This window comes from Eriocheir sinensis, chromosome 39 (genome assembly GCF_024679095.1).
Source record: "Eriocheir sinensis breed Jianghai 21 chromosome 39, ASM2467909v1, whole genome shotgun sequence".
In the NCBI taxonomy this organism is placed as follows: Eukaryota; Metazoa; Arthropoda; class Malacostraca; order Decapoda; family Varunidae; genus Eriocheir; species Eriocheir sinensis.
In genome coordinates this window covers 12,216,071-12,222,306 of record NC_066547.1, presented here as the reverse complement: position 1 = coordinate 12,222,306, position 6,236 = coordinate 12,216,071, and the positions used below count along the sequence as shown (strand labels likewise).

General features: G+C 42.4%; 1 long non-coding RNA gene across 1 annotated transcript; it reads right to left on the bottom strand.

The window, feature by feature from the left end:
- Positions 1-1,462: 1,462 nt before the first annotated feature.
- On the bottom strand, positions 1,463-5,431 carry LOC127009006 (uncharacterized). The gene is made up of 2 exons (XR_007761503.1): positions 5,094-5,431; positions 1,463-4,944 (listed from the first exon to the last, which is right to left on the bottom strand). It is a non-coding gene; the product is annotated as an uncharacterized LOC127009006 (long non-coding RNA).
- Positions 5,432-6,236: the final 805 nt, after the last annotated feature.

The window sequence follows — 6,236 nt, the reverse complement described above, 5'->3', positions numbered from 1 at the left end:
TAGTGGAGTGGAGATGATGGTGATGATGGTGGGTCGTGGATGATGATGAAGGAAGTGAGAACATGCTGACTGGTGTGGTTTTAAAAGGGCATGCAGGAGGAGGAGGAGGAGGAGGAGGAGGAGGAGGAGGAGGAGGAGAAGGAGGAGGAAGAGGAGGAGGAGGAGGAAGATTGCGTGGTGGAAAATTACAGCTTTAGAGTCTTTGCCGTATTAGTGTGTGTGTGTGTGTGTGTGTGTGTGTGTGTGTGTGTAATGACTCTGACTATACACACACACACACACACACACACACACACACACACACACACACACACACACCTGATACATACATGCATTAGCACACGTCACACCGACCCGCCGTTTTTCAAGTTATAGATCATCGTCTTGCAGGTCACGTGGTGTGCATATACCCGGAGACTGAGCCACTAACACACACACACACACACACACACACACACACACACACACACACACACACACACACACACACACACACCTGGGATATCTTGCTCTACCTGTGTTCACCTTTAATCAATCACTGAGCCATTAACACACACACACACACACACACACACACACACACACACACACACACACACACACACCTGAGATACCTTGCTCTACCTGTGTTCACCTTTAATCAAGCACCTTTTAACACGCCGCTGTACAGTTGCTAACCAACGTCTTGATGTGTGCTATTTCCCAGTCTGTTTACATATGTGGAAATAATATATACACTCAAAATAAGTTAAAAAAAATCATAAATAAATAAATGTGGAGTTGCAAAATCGTGTTCATAGAGGGAGACACTGTGCACTATACGCTTCGGCCCTCTTTTTTTTTTGGCTTCTCTCGCTCAATTTACTTTACAGGAGCGAACTTTTTTTGTTGTTGTTTTTTGCCGTTTAGCTGCTTACTTTACTCAAAAAACAAAAAATCACTTGCCCTGTGCGTGTGAGGGGGAGGGGGAGGGGAGGGGAGGGGGGGCGGCATTGCTGTATTAGTGTTATCCTGTCGTAACATCTACCTTCTCCTCCCTCTCCCTTTCTTTATCCATCTTTCTATTCCTCTACTTCATCCATTCATTCATTTAGCCTTTTCTCCTCCTCCTCCTCCTCTGTTTAATCTACCTGTGCTTCGTTTGTTTATATATACTCCAATGCTCTCTTAATTAATTCTTTACCTTCCCTCTCATCTACGTTAATTACTCCCGTGTTTTTCTCTACCCTTGTTCCTCCCTTTTCACTCCCTACCTATTTCTGTTCATACGCCCCTTACCTTCGCCTCCCTTGCCTTCGCCCTTTTCCGATCGTTAGCAATAATTAATACAACAACCGCAGTATTTTTAACTTTCACCTTCCCTTCAGCTCCTTTTTTTATAATCAGTTCCGTTCTCCTTCGTTTTGCCCCATTTCCTTCTTTTCCGTTTCGTTCCCTTCAGTTCCTCTCTTTATTATTATTATTTTTTTTACCTTTCATTCCATTTAATTTCCCTTCCCTTTTTTTCTCTCTCTTGTCTTCCATTGTCTGTCATCTTTATTTTTAATCTATTCGCATATCCTTTTCCTGTTGTTTTTATCTATATCACTCTTATTCATTGTTTTCCTTCCACATCTCTATACTCATTTCTCGTCTCTTTCTTATCTCTCATTCTTCACTTCCTGTCTATCAGCGTGTTCCGTCTAATCACTTGAATTTTTCCGTATTTGTGACTTCTTTCTCCTTCTCTTGTTTGTTTTTCCACGTATTTCCTTTATTCCTCATCCTTTCTCTCTTCTCAATCACCATCGTAGTTTTATATCCCTTAGTATTTCGCCTTTTCTTTTCTTAACCGATCTTTCTACTCTATTCACCTCCTCCTACTCCTCCTTCCTTCATCTCTTATACCTTCTTCCTTACCTTCTTTCCTCTTATACCTTCCTTATATATATCTTAGTACAACCTCGCCTTTTCTATTTCTTTACCCCTCTCCATTCCTAGACTCCATACTTTCACCTCTTCCTCTTCCTCTTGTACCCTTTTCCTTACCAACATAGCCCCACTTTACATTCTTGCCATTCTCCTTCTTTACTAGTCTCTCTACCTCCTCTACTTCCTATACATTCACCTCCTCCTCCTCTTCCTCCTCTTGTACTACCCTTTTAATTACCAACATAACCCCCTTTCAGTGTCTCGCCTTTCTCCTTTACCAATCTCTCTACCTCCTCCTATTACAACCGTTTACCCACGTACGTACTCCAAGCATGACCCAATGACCTCTTCCCTGACCTCTGAACTGCCAAAGACTTTCCCGGTTCGGTTTGGTGGTGGTCTTCGGAGGGGGTTGCTTGCGTATTCATTCCACAAGCCTCATCTCTTTCTCTCTCTTCGTTAATCCCGGTGCCTCGTCTCGATTTGTGCGTATTAAACTATTAAGGTTCAGTAACGTCCCTCAGCGCATGATAAGTGGATGACCAAAGGGTGAGGGTCGACGGGTGAATGGGTGAAAGGGTGGGTAGGTGGATACGGGTGGTAGGTAGGTTAGTTTAAGTAAGTAGAAGGAAGAAATTAAGATAGTATAAAGATAGGTAAGAAGGTGGGTAAGAAGAAATAAGGTGGATGGGTTAGGAAGTAGATAGGTAGGATGGTAGAGTGACTGAGAGGTAGGTAGTTAGGTAGGTAAGTAGAGTAGGTTAGGTCAGGCTAGGTTAGGTTAGGTTAGGTTCGGTTAGGTTAGGTTAGGTAGGTAAGTAGAGTAAGTTAGGTCAGGTTAGGTTAGGTTAGGTTAGGGTTAGGTAAATAGGTAAGTAGAGTAAGTTAGGTCAGGTTAGGTTAGGTTAGGTTAGGTTGGGTCAGGTTAGGCAAGTAAGTAGAATAGGTTAGGTTAGGTTAGGTTAGGTTAGGTTAAGTTTGGTTAGGTTAGGTAAGCAAGTAGGTAGAAGTAGGTAATCAAGTTCATAGATAGGCAGACAAGTAGGTAAGTAGGTAGGCGAGTTAGGTTAGATTAGGTAAGTAAGTCGGTTGGTATAGGCAAAAAAGGAAGGTAGGTAGAGAAGTAAGAAGCAAGATTGATAAGGTGGATATGTAGGTAGGCAGGCAAGTAGATGAGTAAAAGAGAAACCAGGTGACGGGCAGGTAAGGAGGTCAATTAGTATGACGTGTGGTATGATGAGTTTAAATGTCACAGAGCATGAGCGGTAGTGGAGGATAGACAGAGAGGATGAGGTGAAGGTCTCGTCCTCGTAAGAAGAGAGGCACCAGGTAGGAAGAGAGCTAGAAGGGCGAGTAGATAGATTTCAGGATGAGGAAAAAAATGTTATGAGGGGTTCAAATGAAAGGAAAATATAGGCGAGTATGGAGGAGGAACAAACAATAAGAGGAGCTTAAGAAGATGTCTCGTTAAAGGTGGACAGGTAAAGGTGTGGAAGAGAGCTAGAAGGGCGGGTAGATAGATTTAAGGATGAGGAAAAAATATGTTATGAGGAGTTTAAATGAAAGGAAAATATAGGCGAGTATGGAGGATTAACAAACAATAGAGGTCTCATTAGAGGTAGACAGGTAAAGGTGTGGAAGAGAAAGAGAAGGAGAAAAAGAAAAGGAGTATTAAGAGTAGGAGTAGAAGGAGGAAAGTAGAGAGGAGGGAGAAGAGTAAGAGGAAAAAGAGAAAGAAAAAGAGAAGAAAAGAAGGAATTAGAAGAGGGAGAGGAAGTGGAGGAAAAAGAGCATTAAAAAGAGGTGTAGAAGGAGGAGGAAAGAAACGAAAGGTAGATAAGAAGACGAATAATGATAAAGGAAGATAAAAGAAACATGAGAAAATGCGACAGTCTGAGTTTTAAGGGAAATTAAAAAAAAAAAATAACTTAGTAAGAACAGGTTAGGTGATATTTGGTTCAGTTCCTCCTTGAATGTCAACGTGATATCGATTTAACATAGGAGGACACTGATAGATTATTTACAGAGAGAGGAGAGAGACCCCCTTGAGAGAGAAATTAATACGGAGACAAAAATATCCGCTCTTCTTATGTCCTTGTACACGTGGAGAAAGACATAATGAAAGGAGCTGAAAATAGACCCTCGGTAGAAAACAATTTGTGGACGCGTTATAAATACACGAGTTAACCTTCGCTGGACACAAAAAAGAAAATGGGAAGAGACTACCTGAACGCATAATCAATACAGGTCTTGTCCAGAGTTATGTCCCTTCCCTGTATAGTAACCTGCTGTCCCTCCCTCCCTTCCTTCCTCTTCCCCTCCTCTTCCCCTCCACCTGTTCCTCCCTACATCCTTTCTATATGTAACAACCTGCTGTCCCTTCCCCTTCTCCTCCTCCCCTCCTCTTCCTCCTATATGCTCTGTCAGTCAATAATAGTAAGTTTTTAATGTTCCCGCTGACTAGTCTTAACATACTTTCCTAGTCATTACTTTCTTATTTGTGTTTCTTTTGTATCCATAAACTTTTACCTCCCTATTTTCCTCCAACTTTCCCCTTACATGCCTTACAATAACTTATTTTTCCTTCCCCCTCCCCATTCAAGGTCTTTATTTTTCATTACGATTGATTTCTTTACCTTCGCCTTTCCTTCTGCATCGAATACCCTTTAATCACTATCATTTCTTCCATTCTTCCTATCTTGAAAACCTCATCAGACTTTCCTATCCATTACCTTCTTTTCCGTACCTTCCCCTAAAAAGATCTCTGTATACTTTCCTAACCATTACTTTCTTTTGTACCCATTAACTTTTACTACTTCAATTTCCTCCACTCTTCCCCTTTAAAAACCTCATCAAACTTTCCTATCCATTACCTTCTTTTTATCCGTACCTTCCCCTTTAAAAGATCTCTGTATACTTTCCTAACCATTACTTTCTTTATCTTTATCTTTCTTTTGTACCCATTAACTTTTACGACCTCCATTCCTTCATCCTTCACCCTTAAAACCCTCATCAAACTTTCCTATCCATTACCTTCTTTTCCGTACCTTCCCCTAAAAAGATCTCTGTATACTTTCCTAACCATTACTTTCTTTATCTTTATCTTTCTTTTGTACCCATTAACTTTAACGACTTCCATTCCTTCATCCTTAAAACCCTCATCAAACTTTCCTATCCATTACCTTCTCTTTCGTACCATCCCCTTAAAAAGATCTCCGTATACTTTCCTAACCATTACTTTCTTTATCTTTATCTTTCTTTTGTACCCATTAACTTTTACGACTTCCATTCCTTCATCCTTAAAACCCTCATCAAACTCTCCTAACCATTATCTTTATCTCTCGCCTTCCATTCTTTACTCAATTAACCTCAACATCATAATTTTCACCTTCTCCCTCACCGGCCATCCCGCCCCTCCCCTTAAATTGCTCTTTGTCAGCTCTTCAATACGTATGCCCACCTCATTCATTCCTCCCTCTCTTTCATCATCAATTCTAAAACACTCTTCACCCCCCCCCCGACCCCCCCCTCCGCTCTCTCTCCCTCGCTCCCCCCCTCTCTCTCTCTCTCTAGCCTCTATCCCTCTCGCTTCACCGCTCCGCTTTGTCCCACTGTTACCACCTGTGTCCTACCCTTACCTGTCCCGCCGCTAGCCTGCCGCCCCGTCTCATCTCGCCGCCCCGTCTACCTGGCCCCTGTCTACCCACTCGGAAATAATTACGTGCAGGTGATGTAGAGGTATGGAAGAGAAGGAGAAAGAGAAATAGGGAGAAGAGTAAAAGGGGCAAGAATAAGAAGAGGAAGAAGAGGAAGAGAAAGAAGTAGAAAGAGGAAAAGGAGTTAAGAGGAGGAGTAGGAGGAAGAGGAAGAGAGGAGGGAGAATAGCAGGAGGGGTAAGAATAATAAGCGGAAGAAAAGGAAGAAAAAGAGAGGAAGAGGAGGAATAAGAAGAGGGAGAGGAGGAGGTGGAGGAAAAAGAGTATTAAAAAGAGGTATAGAAGGAGGAAGAGGAAGAGAGAATTGAGAATAGGAGGAGGGTTAAGAACAATAAGAGGAAGAAGAGGAAGATAAAGAGAGGAAGAGGAGGAATAAGAAGTGGAAGAGGAGGAGGTGGAGGAAACAGATTAATAACACTTCCATTTCTGCTACTACCATCATCACCACCAGCACCACCACCATCACCGCCTCCACCACCACCACCATCACCGCCTCCACCACCACCACCACCTCCAGCACTACAATGACACCACAACAAAGAAATACAATAGTCCCCCCTCTTCTTCTCCTCCCCTCAGGCCTACCTACACCTTCTTGCACCTGTATTC